Source organism: Oratosquilla oratoria, chromosome 24, assembly GCF_046742065.1.
Source record: "Oratosquilla oratoria isolate Oo_2021 chromosome 24, ASM4674206v1, whole genome shotgun sequence".
Lineage (NCBI taxonomy): Eukaryota > Metazoa > Arthropoda > Malacostraca > Stomatopoda > Squillidae > Oratosquilla > Oratosquilla oratoria.
This window is the reverse complement of record NC_134800.1, coordinates 35,190,451-35,208,941: the sequence shown is the minus strand read 5'-3', so window position 1 is coordinate 35,208,941 and position 18,491 is coordinate 35,190,451. Positions and strand designations below refer to the sequence as shown.

The window sequence follows — 18,491 nt, the reverse complement described above, 5'->3', positions numbered from 1 at the left end:
TCAGTGGACAGTGTGTTGTTATCAATTTGTGTAATAAATTTTAGAGAAAAAGGGGGGTGATTCAATGTATGAGTGTGTGTGGCTTTGGCCACGCCCACTCATACATTTATTGGATGTGCATACCTATGTGAAATATGTATGCACATCCTGGCGAATCACCCTTCCTAACATGAACAAGTGCAAAGGCATATAAATTTAAAGGGGGGGCTGACACTCCAGCCGACGCAGTTCGTAATCGCTTAAGTGGCTGCATAGGCGGCGCACAAGACCCTCAGATGTTGTCGGAGGCCCTCTCCTCAGAAAAGCAGTTGCGGGGCAATACTTGAGGTAATGTTCGAGGGTGGCTTCTGGGTGGCAGCAATGTTGACATTTCTTCTCTCCTGCTGTCGGGTTTATCTTAATCTGCCAGAAACAACGGTCCTCCAGCCGCAGACGGAAGAGCAGAGTTTCCACCTTTCTTGGTGTGGAGCGAGGAATTACAAGGGGCTCGTAGTCTGTGACTGCCCTGTACCACCTCGCCCTTTCTGATTACAAAGGATTACAAAGGCAAAGCATGCCGACAGGAGACCTTTTGATCCATATCTAGGTCGGATGAAAAAAAAAAAAATCATATTAATAATAAATTAAAACTATAACAATGTAAATAACAATTAAATACATAAATAAATGCATTGGTATAGTTGAATAACAAACAAACAGGTAAATAGTAAATGATAATAAATTGACATATAACTAATAATAAATGAAAATCAGACAGACAAATTATAACAAAACAAAAACAAATAATATAACATATATTATAATAATTACAGCATCTTACTTAGGTATTTATCTAAATGATTCTTAAAGCTTCGAACTGAACTACATTGCACTACCTGTGCAGGAAGTTTATTCCATTCATTAACTACACGGTTGGCAAAGTTGTTTCTACCTACTTCCAAATTGAATCTATTTCCGGACAGTTTGAGACCATTGTTTCTTGTCTGATTCTCATTCAATGTGAAAATTTTGTCACTTTTGATGTTGTCAATTCCCTTTAAAATCTTAAAGACCTGTATCAAGTCACCTCTGAGTCTACGTTTTTTTAGGGAAAACAGATTCATGTGCTTAAGTCGATTTTCGTATGATTTATTTTTGATATTTGGAATCAGTTTTGTGGCTCGCCGTTGTACTTTTTCCAGTCTGTCAATGTCTTTAATGAGATTCGGTGACCATACGGAAACAGCATATTCCAAATGTGGACGAACTAACGATTTATATAGCTTGTTAATGAGTGATGGACTTTTGAAATCAAAAGATCGCGCAATCAATCCCAGAATCTTATTTGCTTTCTCAGAGGCTGAAATACACTGCTTGGATGATTTGAGGTCGTTACTGATAATTACGCCGAGATCTTTTTCACTATCCACTTTTGTTAACGAATTTCCAAATAACTTGTAATCGTACTTACTGTTATTTTTACCTATGTGCATTACCTTGCATTTACTTGTGTTAAATTTCATTAGCCACTTTTCAGACCATTGCTGTAATTTATCTAAATCTTCTTGAATATCTAATTGGTTTGAGTGATCATTTGCCACTCCGCACAGTTTTGTATCATCAGCAAATTTGGAAACAGTAGATTTTAGTCCATGGTCTATATCATTTATATATACTATGAATAGAAGTGGCCCAAGAACGGAACCCTGAGGAACTCCACTTGCAACACTTTTCCATCCAGAAGTTTTTCCATTTAAAACAACTCTCTGTTTTCGACCTTTCAACCAATTACTAGTCCAACCTAATAGGCTACCACTTATTCCATGCAAAGCTAATTTAGTAAGTAGTCTTTCGTGTGGGACGGTATCAAAAGCTTTTGCAAAGTCTAGATATATTAAATCTATATTGTTTCTTTTGTCATAATTCGAGACAACTGTGTTGTAGAATTCGAGTAAGTTAGTCACGCAAGAACGTTTCCGTCTGAAACCATGTTGGCTATCATTTATCAAACGGTTACTTTCTAAATGATATTTGATAGCATCTCTGATGATAGTTTCCATACTTTTTCCTACGAAATAGGCCTATAGTTATCTGGTTTCTTTTTGTCACCTTTTTTGAATATGGGAGTAACGTTAGCTAGCTTTCATTCTCTTGGGACATCTCCGGATATGATGGATTTCTTAAAAATAATTTTTAATAACACAACAATCTCATTTTTTATTTCCTTTAAGATTCTTGGATGTCAACCGCGAGGCCCTGGTGTTTTATTAACTTTGAGTTTCTCTATACACCTTTTAATTTTTCCTTTTGTTATATTTACCGCAGTGAGTAAGTATACCCTAGACTTTTCACAGGTTTCAGTTTGGAATTCACCTTGAGGTGTTTCGTTTACGAATACCGAGCTAAAATAATTGTTTAAGATATTACACATTCCTTCATTTGAATATTCAAGTTGACCGTCAGCAGATAATAGTGGACCAATGTGATTCCTAACAACCTTTTTATCTCTAATGTAACTATAGAATTCTTTGGGATTCTCTTTGGATTTCTCAGCGATGTTCATTTCGTATTGTCGTTTTCTTTTTCTTATTGTCTTTTTTAAATCTATCTGTATTGATACATAACTTTCATAGTCATTAGATGCACCCGAGCACTTATATTTCTTATAAACCTGTCTCTTTTTAGCAATACTTTTTTCAGTTTCTTTGTCGAGCCACTTTGGGCGAGCCTGATTTGGGGGACGTCTGTCCTTAAAAGGAATGTAAGTTTGAATCATCTTAGTGAGCGTATTTTGAAATATTTCCCACATCTGATCTACAGGCCTTTCGTTTAATTTTTCCTCCCAATCTGTAAGCTGAAGCTCCTGACGTAGTTCTATGAACTGAGCTTTACTGAAATCGGGTATTTTAGAAGCACAAGTATCTATTCTAAAATTGTTTAGGAGTTTGAATCTGACTAAGTTGTGATCGCTATTTGCAACAGATTCACCGACTTCTACATCAGTTGCCAAGCTTTCGCGGCTAGTGATCAATAAATCGAGTAAGTTTCCATATCTTGTGGGCTCTTTTACATGCTGAATTAAGTAATTGTCACCAAGAAAATCAATCAAGCGACTACCTATATGGCCATGTTCAAGGGTCATCCAATCAATGTCAGTAAAATTGAAATCACCCATTATCAATAAATCCCGGTTGCAGAAACTAGACAGTTCTTGAAATAACAGTTTGTCGTCTGCTAATGATAATGTCTTTGGCCTATATATTACACCTATATTCATTTTTTGTCCATTTGTTTGGGTTAACTCAACCCACAAACTGTCATATGCATCCTGTTTCACTTTCTCTAAAACACAAGCATGAACATTGTTTTTAACGTACAATAGAACACCCCCACCTTTCTTGTGGTTTCTATCCTGATGAAAGTGTTTAAATCCCGCAATATTAAATTCAGCTTCGAACTCTGTACCATTTAACCATGTCTCAGTTATTCCTATCATATCGAGATTTTCGCTTTTGACATACGCCTCCAGTCTGTGCTGAAGGAACCGTTGGACCTGATTGAGAGCCCTGGTGCGTATGCGCAATTGATTTCTGCTGAGAGGGACGACAACATCGACTTCGGGTCTTTGGCGCGCCGCTTCTGCTGCGGCGTCGGCTAGCTCGTTACCTGGGATGCCCACATGGCTCGGCACCCAGTTGAGCGTAACACTCCTGCCTTGCTGATGTAGCTTCAGCAGGAGTGCTAGGATGGAGGTCAGTAGGCGTACATTGTCGCTGGGCTGTGTCGATTCTAAGCTGCCTAGCAGAGACTGTGAATCCGTGTGGATTACCACAGGACCAGCTCGAGATATTAGAGCATGCTCTAACGCTCCTTGGACCGCTATGGCCTCAGCTTGGAGAGTGGATGCATGATCAGATACTCTCCTGCCGAAGGTCAAACCATCCATCACGAAGGCAGCCCCCGCACTACGGGGCCTGTTGGGGTCTACGGAGCCATCCGTATAATAGACCGCCATTCCAGGTTCCGACAGTACGCGGATGCCTTGTAGGGCCTGCGCTCGTACTCTTTCCTGATCATATAACTTCTTCTTACTGGGAAGCTTTGTGACAACGAAGGTTGCAGGTATCGACAGCCATGGTGGTGGGGGCTTGAACTCTGGGTGTGGAGAGTCCCTACCCTTCTCAAGGAGAACGCTGGTGAGCCTGAAGGAGTCCAGAAGTCCAGCCGCCTGTGATAGCCAGGTATCGGAGTGGATAAGAGTACCCACCCGTCCCAGAGCTATCACAAGGTGACTTAGCTCAGTTATCCTGGGGCTCTGGACTATCTTGGGAAGAAAGTCGACCTCCAGCCTTCTGACCCGTGACGTTAATGAAGGCAATGAAGCCTCCATCTGGAGGTTAACAATCTTGGTCCAAGGTTGAGCTCCCAGGATAATCCTTGCTGCGGCATTTTGGCAAGGCTCCAGGTCTTCAAGCTTGGCAGTCGCCACATTTATGAGAGCTGGGGCAGCGTAGTCCACCAAGCTGCGGACAGCTTGCACACAAAATGTGTGAAGGACCTGATGCGTGGCACCAAGTGCCTTCCCCGTCAATGCTCTCATAACTGTGGTTCTTGCCTTCAGTCTCTCCTTGAGATAGGCTAGTTCCTTCTGAAAGGTGAACCTCTCATCAATCCAGACCCCCAGGTACTGAAACTGGTGAACCCAGTCCAGCCTAAGGTCCTGGATGGTGAGGTGCTTCCCTTCTTTCCAGAGTCTCAATGCCATGGCCTTCGATTTTGTAGGGGAGATCTTTAACCCTAACCTGCAACATTCCGTCGCTACAGTGTTTAAACAGCGTTGAGCCCTGCTGAAGCACTGCCGTTTCCCAGTAATTATGAGCGCAATGTCATCTGCAGATGACCTTGCTCCCATTGGGTAGAGGTAGTTCCAAAATGTTGGAGACGAGCACATTGAACAGAGTGGGGCTGAGGACCCCCCCCTGTGGAGTGCCATTCTCCAGCATTATGGCCTCTGATATATGACCCTGAAAGCGTACTTTCGCAGACCGGTGACTGAGATAGTCAGCAATCCAAGAAAGCAGCTTGCCTTTTACGCCCTTGCGAGCAAGGGTGTCTAATATCACAAGTGGACTGGCCAGCTCAAACACCTTTTCCAAATCCAAAAAGACCACGATGGACGGTGTGCCACTGACAGCATTGAGGAGTGTTGCTATACTGTTTGCTGCGCCAGTGCCCTTGCAGTAAGCATGGATATGCTCATGCATTGGGCCCAGTTTCCACAGCAGCCTGTTTAGCACCATCCTCTCCGCTGTCTTCCCCATGCAGCTTGTCAGGCTGATGGGGCGATAAGCACTAGGTTCCTTTGGCTTTGGAATTGGCGTTATGATTGCCGTCTTCCAGGCTGTTGGTAGCTTGCCAGTCCTCCAAGACGCGTTTATCACCCTTAGAGGTGCCTCGTCACCGGCTGGCCCAAGGTGGGTCAGCATGGAATAGGTGATGAGGTCTTCTCCAGGTGCCGTGTCTGAGTTGGTCTTGTGCGTGACCCGTAGCTCCTGAAGCGTAAAGCTAGCGTCAGTATCATCCGATCGACTCATCATGTCCTCAACACTATGACGCCTCACTCCTTGGAGGTCCTGTAGCGTGTCTTGAACACACTGCGGGAGTGAGGTGCTGCTGGAGCGAGAGACAAACTTCTGCACCAACCGCTGCGCCTCAGCATCAGGGGCATGATGAGTGCGTCGCGGTTGAGTCCTGCCAGTAGCTTTACGGAGCTTAGACCACAGCTCTGCTAGGGAGGTGTGAGCGTTAAAGCCCTCACACCATTCAAGAAATTTACCTCTTCTGGCATCTGCGGCTATGACGTGAACGTAATGAACTACAGCGCGCAAGTTGGCCAAATTGGTCTGAGTTCGGCGCCGTCGGAAAACACGCCTGATCATGTTCACCCGATGGTTGGCTTCTCTCACCTCGGGGGTATAATACCAGCTGTTCTTATGTTCTCTGGGGGACTGGCGAGTCTTTGGGATGGCTCTGTTGGCAGCCACCTGAAGGGCTGCAGAAAAGTCAGCTTCTAACGTTTCCACGTCCTGTGGTGGAACGTAGGACGCTGCCCATTCTTCAACAGACCTCTCAAATACTGGCCAGTTTGCCAAAGCTGTCTTCCACCTGGGAACAGGTAATACAGCTGGTATGGGTGGTGTATCCCGTATGTGCACAGAGACACCGAAGTGATCGCTAGTGACAATAGGATGCACCTCCCAGGTTACCCTAGGGAGGAGAGTGGCCGTCGCCAAGGTCAGATCAAGTCGTCCACCTTGCACGTGCGTCGGATTTCCATCATTCAACAACGCAATGTCAGGGCATTCATCTAATACGTAATTTAAGTGGCGCCCAGCGACATTGGGCCCTTGGGGCGACATCAAAATATTATGATGGGCGTTGAAGTCCCCTCCTATGATGAGGAGCCTGTCCGCAGCAAGAGCACACACTTCTCCAAGGTCCAGTTCCGCTCTCTGGCCCCTGTATATGTTATAGATGGTGTACGTTTCATGGGCTCGATGGAGTCGAACCGCAAGAACTTCCACACCATCTCCACATGATACAGGGTCCACGATCTCACTGCAGGGGATGGATGATTTGACTAAGATCATGCACCCCAAAGTAGTGAGTGAGCGAGGGAGAGAGATGCGATATCCCGGAAATCGCACCTCGTCGCTCACCAATGTCTTCTGGAGAAGCATGATATCGTAATCATGCTCTTGCGCAAGCGCAAGGAGATACGAGCTTTTGCTGCGGAACCCGTTTATGTTCCACTGTAGCAACCTAGTGACTATTGAACAGGGCGATCGTCTTCCCTGTCAGTTTCCATAACGGTCTCATCTTGTCCTCCCCGGTCAGACGATAAGATGGGTTGCGACTTTATAACAGTGGGAGCATTTTCCTCCTCATCAGAAGAGGAGTCTTCAAGCCTGAGTGCAAATTGACGTTGGGGCCTAGCAGAAGACACTTTCCTAGTCTTTGAAGATGTGGGTGTAGCTTTCCCAATGGTAAAAGTGGGTGTGGCGGGCTTGGGGGGAGTGGAAGGGGAGGAGGAGGAGGTTGAGGAAGAGGTAGTGGAAGAGGCGGGGGAGGAGGCAGGAGAGGAGGTAGAGGGGGAGGGAGTCCTCTCCTTTCGCCTAGGGTTCCTCTTCTCTTTTAGGAGTTTGAGCACGTTCTTGACGGCCCTATCCACCATGACTAGCATCTTCTCTGGGTCGCTTTCCCCTAGGGTAGTAGCGACTGCAGAGACGACACCAGTCACAATCAGGTCGATATCATCCTCCCTAAGGGGGATGACATCAGACGGATATTGAGGTGGAGGGGACCGTCGGTCCTGTGCTCGTGGGGTTGGTACAGGGGGCGTGGACTTGGCTTTAGGTTTGGGGGTGGGATTGGAGGCAGGCGTGGATTTGGAGGTGGGCGCGGGTTTGGAGGCGGGCGCGGGTTTGGAGGTGGGCGTGGCTTTTTTGGGAGCTGGTTGTGTTTTTGTGTTTGTCTGTGTAGGAGCTGGTTTCAGTGATGGAAAGTGCTCCTGATTGTTCAGATCAGGAGCACTATGTGTAGGTGGTTGTGGTGCTGTAGTAGTGTTTCCTGCTGCCCCATACAAATGTTCCTGGGGGGGCAGGTATGAAGTCCTGTCGCTTCTTTGTTCTCTCCTTAGAGGCAATGGCCTGCACTTTACGCACTGCGCATGAGGTATTCCAGGCGTGGTGCTTCTTTCCACAATTGGGGCACTTGGCAACAGTCTCAGTGCCAGCCTTGAACTTGTTGAGACAAGTCTCGGTGGCATGAGGCATGCTGCAAATGCCGCACTTGGGTTGCTTAGCAGTGCACCTCGCCTGGTGGTGACCATAGCGCTGACACCTGAAGCAACGAAGAGGATCAGGGATGTACGTTCGTACATCATACCTGCCATACCAACCCAGGTCAATCTTATTGAAGGGTTCGCCTTTGATGGTTATAAGTACCTGGCGTGTCGGCGTCTTGTCCCAGCGGCGCATTCTCGTGGCCGCGATTACCTGACTGTGGTCTTCGATGGCCTCAGTCATGTAGGTGGTCGGGTAATCGTGTACCACGAGTCGATGCTTCCTGTCTTCCGGGTTGAGACGCTCCAGGTTCACCGGCTTACCACCGAGCGACTTGATCCCGTCCAGCTCCTCGACGAGTTCGTAAGTGCTTGGTAACAGTAGCACGTTACCATCGCCGAGGGGACGGAGGGACAGAAGCTTGCCGCGGGGGGTGGGGGGGTGGGGGGGCATTCTCGAGAGCTCTCACCACCTCAAAAGCAGTGTCGTACCCCGCCGAGGGTACGACCTTGAAGGTGGGGAGCTTGCCACCCTTTGCACTAACTGGGGCCATCACTACAGCAGCTTCATCGTCCGATGGAGCGGCCGAACCTGGAGCGCATCGACGCTTCTTCGACACGCCAGTCGCAGAGACGGTAGCCGCCATGGCGGCACTGATAACGAGAAAAAGCTAAGGTAATGCAACAGTAATTTGTGGAAAAAAAAAAAAAAAAAAGGAAATCTAAGGGGCAGGGGGCGCGGGCGTTTACTAGCGTGTTGGTGCTGATTCTTTACGTGACCTGTCTACCTAGCAGCAATCGATCAAATACGAGGCCCGAGTGCACTAGAGCGTGCGAGACCGGGCTTTTCTTCAAGACGGGGTTCCCCCCTCTCCCGCCGTAAAAGTAATGGGACCTTTCAGCGTGAGCGATTTGATACCAGACACCACCAGATTTTGTTATTCTTGCGGGAAAATAAATACTTTTTTGGGCAAGTTTTATAAGCTTACAGAGGTGTATCGTTGTACATTTTGTGTCTGAAATTTAAGTCACTTAATTTCATGATTGCAAACGGCATATAGCATTGTTTGAGCCTCTACTCATAATTACAGATATTCGTAAAACAGCCTATAATTGTATCAAGCCAAGCAATTTGTCATTTTCTACCGACTTCAATGGACGCATACTGATATATACTTTCATTTGAATGCACCAAGTAATAGACAAATCCATGTAATGTATAGAAAATATAATTTTGCATCGGACTTAATTTTTCCGGTACGATTAACATTTGTCTTTCTCATACTTTTTCTTGAAGCTGACGTGCAGTCTGCCACGGCACACGTAAAATTGGTCATATTAGTTTGAAAATAGCTCCCAACAGATCTAAGAGGCTATTCTTTACACGAACGTCGCTCACTTCGTACGTCCGCCTCCACTGTTTTTATCTTTTATCTCACTGATTATCTTCATGTACAGGACGTGACAGTGATATCCATTATTTTTCAACACTCTCAGATAAAATGCACAAACCGAAATCAACCTCTTATTTTTACTGCTCATACTTCAGTAAAAATAATTACCTAGTTTTAGTTTTACCTTATAATTAACTTAACAAAGCCTTATCACACATAAGTAAAAATTATAGTCATGTTTTTAATTTTGAATACATTTATGCACCAATTTATGTCGTATCTTTTTTTAATTATCGGTTTCCAAATTAGCTAAGTCACCCCTTTGCCTCGTGAAATCCGAGACAATTGAAAATTCTAGCGCTAATAGGAATCTACGAGCCTGACTGCGAAAGGTCCCATTTTAACAGAACCACACGGGCTATGCTAATCGTGCAGGGAGAGTTATGTGGGGCATAATCCTGCCAGAGCGAGATTCCTCTAAGAAGGGGGAATTGCCTCGGGTAGCAGTACTTTCGGTATGATAGGCGGCAGCACGACAATCAGAGCTAGTGACTAGGGTAATTGCGGCTGGTTTAGACGAGATCGACGTGGTGAACAAACGGAGCGGGGTGTCCTCTTCATTCAGAATATCTTTTCTCTATGGTTACTGCCAGGGGCTGAATCCGACTTAAGTTTTTCAATGACATATCACTTATGGTAGTTACACATTTCAAACCATACTTCAAATATATGTATTTTTCATTTGGTATGGGGACATTTCCACCAGATACAAAGTGGGGACGTTTTCATCCATGAAAATTTTCACTGGATACCATCGTCTTCTAGGTAGTGGGCCGCCGGGGTGATGAACCCGTAAAGTTGTCAAAAAAGTCCAAAGGATTATTGGGTTAATCAAACAAAATCTTAGAAGCCCATATTTTTCCCCATCTATCCATCCCATTCTAGGTCTTTTCCTCAAGTTCACACTATCCACCTCTGCCTTCCACACTCATTTTGATCCTCCCTCTTCCCCCTTAACATGGGAGGTAACCAAACCATTCCAAAATTCCTTTATCCACCTTGTCTGTCAGGTCCCTTTCCACCCCTGCTCTCTGCCTCACCTCATTTCTCACTCTATCCATACTTGTAACCCCTACCATACTTCTCAAACAGATTTGAATTTCATATTTCTGCCTCCATAACATTCCAGTTCTCTGCTCTATACGGTGTGAGATACAATCACCCATTCATATAGTCTTCTGTTTGCATCCATCTCCAGATATTCGTTTCTCATGACACTTGTCATTCCTAAAAGAAATTCATTTGGCTCTTTCACTCGACAGTTTACCTCCACTCTCATTCCTCCATTCCCTGCTACACATGCTTGCAAATACTTAAAGCTATCCACCTTCTCCAGTCTCTCTTGAAACACTTACCTCCAACTCACTGCCATCCTCACCCCTTGTACATCTCACCACCTTACTTCTACCCACATATACTCTTTTAGCTATACGTGCTAAGATAAGAGGGAGTGTGGAGGGGTGTGGAGGGTATTCAGGGATGGAATGGGTGGGAATGATTTTATGCCTTTTTCTTTTTGGCTACCTCCCTTATAAGAGGGAAAAAGCCTTGATATATGTATGTACATACATACATGAGTATTAAAGGAGAGAGGCTGGAGAAAGTGGATGGCTTTAGATACTTGGGGTCACATGTGGCAGGAAAGGGAGTGGAGGTTTAATGTAGATTGGGGAATTAAAAAATGTAATAAGAAATGGACATTTGGGAATGGATACATACATACATATACCAAAGGCTTTTTCCCCCTTACACGGGGGGTAGCCCAAAAAAAAAAGCACAGAAAAAACTCCCACCCATTTCATTTCCCATATATTCCACTCCCCTCCACCCTCCCTCCTATCTTGGCACCTCCCGGATGACGGGTCATCCCTGCATCCTGTCCACTACCCTGGGTCAGAAGCAGTGTCGCAAGACACAGCACATCCACAGCAAGGCCGCTTCATAAATTCGGCGACCCCCCCTCTCCGTCCCCTCATGCAGGAAAGGAGAGGACGGGGAGAAATCCCTTCGGGCTGTGTCAAATTTTTCTCATACATACTTCCTCACCCCCCATTCACCACCCACTCCCCCTCATGCATCACAGCATCATCTATACACAACCCTTCTCCATTCACCCCTATCTTCTGTCCTCTCCCGTCCTTCCTCTACAGACATTCCTCTCTTTTGTAAAGCCCCTTTCACCCCATCCATCCATCTCATCCTAGGAAGCCCCCTCATATTCACTCCTTCCACACTTCTTTTACTAATCTTTCTTCACTCATTCTTTCCATGTGTCCAAACCATCCCGATACTTTTTCATCAACCCTATCTCCCAGCTCCCTTTCCACCCGTTCTCCTCCTCACCTCATTTCTCACTCTATCTAGCCTAGTAATCCCTATCATACTTCTCAGACATTTCATCTCAAACACATTCAAACTCCTTTTCTCTTCCTCTCTCATGTTCCATGTTTCTACCCCGTACATTGCTGTTGGCACAATCACTCCTTCATATAACCTCCTTTTAGCATCCATTCCCAGATGTCTATTTCTCATTACACTTTTTCATCCACCAAGGCATTTACTCGCTTCTCTCAATCTACATTCTACCTCCACCCCCACTCCTCCCTTTCCTGTCACATTCGCACCCAAGTATCTGAAACTATCCACTTCCTCCAGTTTCTCACCCTTAATACTCACTTCCAGCCTACTGTCACTCTCTCCCCTTGTACATCCCATCACCTTACTTTTGCCCACATTTATCTTCAGCTTCCTTCTTTCACACACCTTCTCAAACTCTGTCACTAACTTCCTCAATCCCTCCTCTGATCCTGCTACAAGCGCAGTGTCGTCAGCAAACAACAACTGGCTCACCTCCCACTTTTCTCCATTTTCTTTAATCCTCTCCAATCCCTGACCCACTACCCTTGCATTCACCTCTCGCACCACCCCATCCATGTAAAGATTGAACAGCCAGGGTGACATAACACACCCCTGACAAAATCCCACCTTTACCTCAAACCATTCACTCTCTCCATTTCTAATCCTAACGCAAGCTCTACTACTCTCATAAAAACTCTTGACTGCTCTTAACAGCTTTCCTCCTATCCCATATAATTTTATCTGCTGTACCTCCCACAGTGCCTTCCTGTCTACCCTGTCGTAAGCCTTTTCCAGATCCATAAAAGCCCAAAATACATCCTAACTTTTCCTATAGCTTTCTCACATATCTGTCTTAGCACAAAAATCTGATCTACACATCCCCTACCTGTCCTAAAACCACAATGTTCCTCACCAATTACTCCCTCTGTTCCTCTCAATTAAGACCCTCCCATAAGCCTTCCCAACTACACTCAACAAGCTGATCACTCTGTAACTACTACACTCACACTTGTCCCCCTTTCCTTTGTAAAGCGGAACTATACAGGCAGTCCTCCAGTCTTCTGGCACTACCCTCTCTTAAACAAACATTAAATAGCCTCACCAGCCAGGACCTCCTTTCTTCAGACATTCTGCATGGCATCCATCCAGACCAGGTGCCTTCCTGCTCTCATCATCTTGACAGCTGCTTTCACTTCATCCTTCCCTATTTCTCCTCCATTTTCCTCACTCATCACTCTCATTTTCTTAGCGCTTCCCACTGCAACTACCTTTCCCTCCCTCACATTTAGCAACTCCCTAAAATACTCTGCCCACCTTCCTCTCACTGCCTTCTCTTCCATTATCATCTCTCCATCTGCACCTTTTACCTTTTCTTCTGTACTTGATTCGTCTCCTCTTCCTCTTTTAACTTCCTTCCAAAACATCTTTTTACTACTTTCAAAATTTTCTGTCATACTCTTTCTCCATTTCACATCTGCTCTCCTCTTTGCTTCCTTTATCTTATGCTAAGAAGAAATTGCATGAAGGGGTGATTGCGCTGACAGCATTGTATGGAGACACGGAACATAAAAGAGGATGATTTTAAATGTGTTTGAGATGAAATTTCTGAGAAGTATGGTAGGGGTTACAAGGTTGAATAGAGTGAGAAATGAGGAAGTGTGGAGGAGAGCAGGGGTGGAAAAGGAGTTGGGAGATAGGGTGGATGAGAGAGTATTGGGATGGTTTGAACACACGGAAAGAATGAGTGAAGAAAGATTAGTAAAAGGGGTGTGAAAGGCAGAGGTGGATGAAGTGAATATAAGGGGATGACCAAGGATGAGATGAATGGGGTAAAAGGGGTGTTGATAAAGACGGGAATGTCTATTGAGGAAGGAAAGGAGAAGGCAGAAGATAGGGCTGAGTGGAGAATGGCTTTGTATGGATGATACTGTGATGCATGAAAGGGAACGAGTTGGGGATGGTGGGGGAGGGGTAGGGATTAGCTATATGTTAATGATATTTTGATGCAGCCTGAAGGGATTTCTTCCTGTTTTCAATTATACTGCAATTGTCTTTATTTGTGGGCTTCCTGTAGACTCTGGAAAGAACTTCTTTACAGTTTCTGATTATTTTATAGTCTAGAAAATTAGGCAGCCATGAGACTCAACCTCCATAGTAAACTGAATATTCCTGACTACTGAAACAATCATAAATGGTAAAGAAGCTCTTCCTGTAGACTCTGAAAGAGCTTCTTTACCATTTTTTATTATTTCAGAAGTCAGAAATATTCAGTTTACTATGGAGGTTGAGTCTCACGGCCGCCTAACATATTTAGATTGAATTAATCAAAAATGGTAAAGAAGCTTTTCTCAGAGTCTACAGGAAGCCCACAAATGATACACTACTACAGCACACATGATGAGAGAACAAAAACAGGAGTGGTAATAGGTTTCTTCCTCAGAGCACTGAGAATTATTCAGTCAGAAATTCCTCAATGAAGAAGTCTCACCCATTAAAAACATTATTAGGAAATTGGGCTATCCAGAGGCCTTTTTGTCCACCTCCCTCAAGAAAGCACAAAACATCAGATGACGTAAGGACCCGGTCAAACAGGACACACAATTCTTAATTGTTCCAGGGCACCACATTATGGCTGCTTGGTCTGGAAATTATTAATAACACAGGTAAGAAAACAAGACACTTGGTAACACCAACTATGAAAGTAACCACCTAAGTGTAGTCTATAAGATCCCCTGTTGCAAATGTAAGAAATGGTGAAAGCCATAGAGGTCTCCAAATGAGAATAAGGAAACACAAGGCAGATTTGAGAAACTATCATCTCTCAAATGCACTGGTGGGCCATGCAGACAAAGATCACCTACCTAACTGGCAAGGGGCAAAAGTACTGAGAAAAGGCCTAGCAAGGAGACAGAGAAAGGTAATTGAGGCCTTATACATAGCTACCGAAGACAACATGAACAAAAAAATAGGGGACATAAAATGGTCAAAATACATAGTGAAATATGCAGCTATTAGGAGCAACACAAAGACGGTGCCAACTTAGTCTGATGATCATTTATCTGGTAGGTTCCACACATTCTACACTCACGTCATTTTTCTAATAATTTTTACACTTTTACCCATTTTCATACATGATTTGGGAAATGCATTCTATTTTAATTTCAGTAGATTGATTAATTATCTATTCATTTACAGGTCTCTGTCCACCCACCTGCATCCCCTGCCTAGTTGGTGGGATTGCGGTGTCGGGTCTGCTATGTATACCATCAGAGTTATCCAGGAGTATCATTCCTATGAAGAAACTCTAAGCAAAACTGATCAGGAATAATCACTGCCCTAGACCTGTGTCTTACTCTTCCACCTTCCTCAAAAATGTACATACACACATACCAAGGGCTCTTTACCCATTACCAAGGAGGTAGCCAAAGTCAAAATGCATAATTCCAATCACACTCATTCCACTCTCATATTAAGCTTTTGTAGTTTATGAAAGTGCCTTTGACTTGATAGCATAGCAATATTAAACTAATAGGCAAACATGGTGCATTTGAACACATTTTAAAGGTTTCATCTATTGATCCATATATCAAGGGCTTTTTCCCCTTTATAAGGGAGGTAGCAAAGTCAAAAGGCACATACCCACTCCTATGCACCACCCTTTCCTTCCTCTCATCTTAGCTCCTCATGAATGAAGGGCCATCTTGCCTACTGCCCAGGGTCAGAAGCAATACATCAAGACACAGTACATCCAAAGCAAGGATGCTACACCCACCTCTCTATCCCCTCATGTGGAAAATAGAGAAGACAGGGTGAAATCCCCTCAGGCTGCATCATAATATAATTCACACAACCCTCCACACACCATCCCTTCCTTGCATGTCTCATCTATACACAGCCATTCTCCACAAACCCCTATCTCCTGCCTTCTCCCTTCTTTACTCAGGATTCCCCTCTTGCCCAAAGTCCCTTTCACTCCATCCATCCATCTCATTCTTGGTAGTCCCTTCAAGTTCACTCTATCCACCTTTGCCTTCCACATCTCTTTTACTAATCTTTCTTCACTCTTGCTTTCCATGTATCCAAACCATCACAATAATCTTTCATCTGACTTATCTGCCATCTCCTTTTCCACCCCTACTCTCCTCCTCACTTCTTCATTTCTCACTCTACACAACCTACCTACACAACCCCTACCATAGTTCTCACTTCATCTCACATTTAAACTTCTTTTTTGCCCATCTTAAATTTCAAGTTTCCACAGTCATCAGAACAATTAAGGTTCTACAGAACATATATATTAAAGGTACTATTGTAATTTGACTACATGAAGATATGGAAAAAAAAACAGACAGACACCTAGGTCAGATGCAATCACAACTCACAAGATACAGCACACCTACACTCTTTCCTGCCATCAACACAAAACTCTTTAAGGAGTAACTTATGAGTTGAGGCAGTGGGAATAACTGTTTTTTTTTCCAGGGAGTCAGTCTCCTGCAGGAGGCCTGGGGCAATGGCTTGATTGATTCCACATTAAACTCTTTTCTTTATATTAACAAAACACACTTTATTGAAGGAAAAGAAAACAAAACAATACTTTTTCAATTCATTCAAATCCAAACTGAGATCCTAAACAAGGTTATAAAATCCTCTGGGTCTAAAATTTCTTTTATGTCAATAAAATTTTGTAGAACATATTCCCCTGATACAGCATTATATGTGAGCATGTGCGTGTATATTTGCATTTGAGAGTGCATTTACCTAGTTTTATTTTACAGGAAGGGGTGGTATGTTCATGGTGTCCCATCTCTGTACCTTGCCATGTCTAATTTGTCCTTAAATTTGTGTATTGTTTTTGCACACATTAATGTTTCGTCAAGTGTGTTCCATACATCCACTCTGTGGGAAAAGCTGTTCTTTTTCAGATCTCTTCTATAACTGTCTTTATGAGCTTCCTTCCATGTCCTCTTGTGTTTCTCTTACCCCAATTTATGTGTGTGTGTGTATTTACCTAATTGTAGTATACAGGAAAAGAACAATGCTCATTGGGTCCCGTCTCCTATTCTTTAATTTTCTAACATACCTAGACTCAAATTCATGTACAGTTCCAACTTAATCTGTATCTTTGATTTCCAATTATCATATTTAGAGGTGAACTCTTACACTGTTCCAGCTTGGGCTATATCACCTTCTAAGCTATTCCACATATCCATACATCTATATGGAAAACTATTTCTTTACATCCTTTTGACATGTGATCTTTTTTAATTTAATTCCATGACCTCTTAAAGCCCTCCCATCTTTAATCAGGAGATCTCTTCTATCAATGCAATCTATCCCCTTTAGTGACTTGAACAGTGTAATCACGTCACCTTTCTCTTTGATCTTTCAAAATTGGTATACCCAAAACTTTTTGTCTTTCTTCATATGTTTTATCTGTCAGTTAACCAGTTTAGTTGCTGCTCTTTGTATTCTATTAATCTTACTTATATCCTTCACTTTGTGTGGGGACCATACTACGGACACATATTTCAGTCTTGGACGTATAAGGGTTTTGATTTTTTCATCATTTCCTCATCCATATAATGGAACACCACTTTAATCTTCTGCAGTAGTCCATATGTCTCTCCCACAATCCTGCTGATATGTCTGTCAGGTGACAGGTTGTCTTTTATCAACACTCCCAAGTCTTTCTCCTCTTTTACTTTTGTATTGGGTTTGCTTCCCAAGGAATAATTTAAAGATGGCCTTTTGTCACTCTTGCTCATTTCCAGAGTCTGTGTGTGTGTGTGTGTGTGTGTGTGTGTGCAGAATTCACCATGGTCTTGGATCACATGTTGGATTTGTGATTGACAGCTATTACCCTTCTGTACAATAGCTCAAGGCTCATATGCAGCTGGAACTATAGGTAATGCTATGACCTCTCTTACACCCACAAACCAACTCCTTACCCAACAGACCAGGGTGCCAGATTGCAATGTTGTGATGGTTTTCAGCCATGGGCAGGGATGAAACTCAATACTGCTTAGTTACCAGGTGAAACTGGTATGTGTCTGTGTATCTGCATGTGAACATATATACACAGAACATATGGTTAAATAATTTTTATAGGTAATTTCACAATATACAAAATTTTTGATAGTATACTACAAAATTTTCAAAAATATATATATATAAATCTTTTATCTTCCTGCTTTTTCTTTACTAGAATGTGTAGATTACAGCTCAATGTTCCACAAACCTGTTGATAAAATAAAAATATGTTATACACCTATATATAAATTGTGAAATGAGAAACAATTATAAAACTGTCTAATAAGGGGAGTGGAGTAGGTTAGGGATGGAATGGGTGGGAGTGGTTTTATGCCATTATTTTTTGGCTACCTCCCTTATAAGGGGGGAAAAAGCCTTTGGTATATGTATGTATGAGTGAAGAAAGATTAATTAAAGAGGTGTGGAAGGCAGAGGTGGAGGGAATGAACATGATGGGGTAAAAGGGGGCATTGAGAAAGAGGGGAATGTCTGTTGATGAAGGAAGGGAGAAGACAGAAGATAGGGGTAAGTGGAGAATGGTTGTGTTTGGATGATGCTGTGATGCATGGATAGGAGTGGGTAGGGGATAGGGGGGTGAGGGAGTATGTGTGAATGATATTTTGATGCAGCTCGAAGGGATTTCTCCCCGTTTTCTCTTTTTCTGCATGAGGGGATGGAGAGGAGGGGATGCCAATTAAGTGAAGTGGCCTTGCTGCAGATGTGTTGTGTCTTGCTGACTTGCTTCTGACCCAGGGCAGTGGGCGAGATGCAGTGATGAGCCATCATCCAGTAGGAGCCAAGAAAAGAGGGATGGAGGAGTGGTG

General features: G+C 43.7%; 1 protein-coding gene across 1 annotated transcript in view; it reads right to left on the bottom strand.

Annotated features, from left to right (window-relative positions):
- Positions 1-16,227: 16,227 nt before the first annotated feature.
- LOC143038554 (propionyl-CoA carboxylase beta chain, mitochondrial-like) overlaps positions 16,228-18,491 on the bottom strand; it is a 42,147-nt gene continuing 39,883 nt past the window's right edge. Inside the window, exon 11 of the mRNA XM_076207901.1 lies at positions 16,228-17,875. The gene's annotated coding sequence lies outside the window, so the exon portion shown is untranslated. The remainder of the gene's footprint in view (positions 17,876-18,491) is intronic.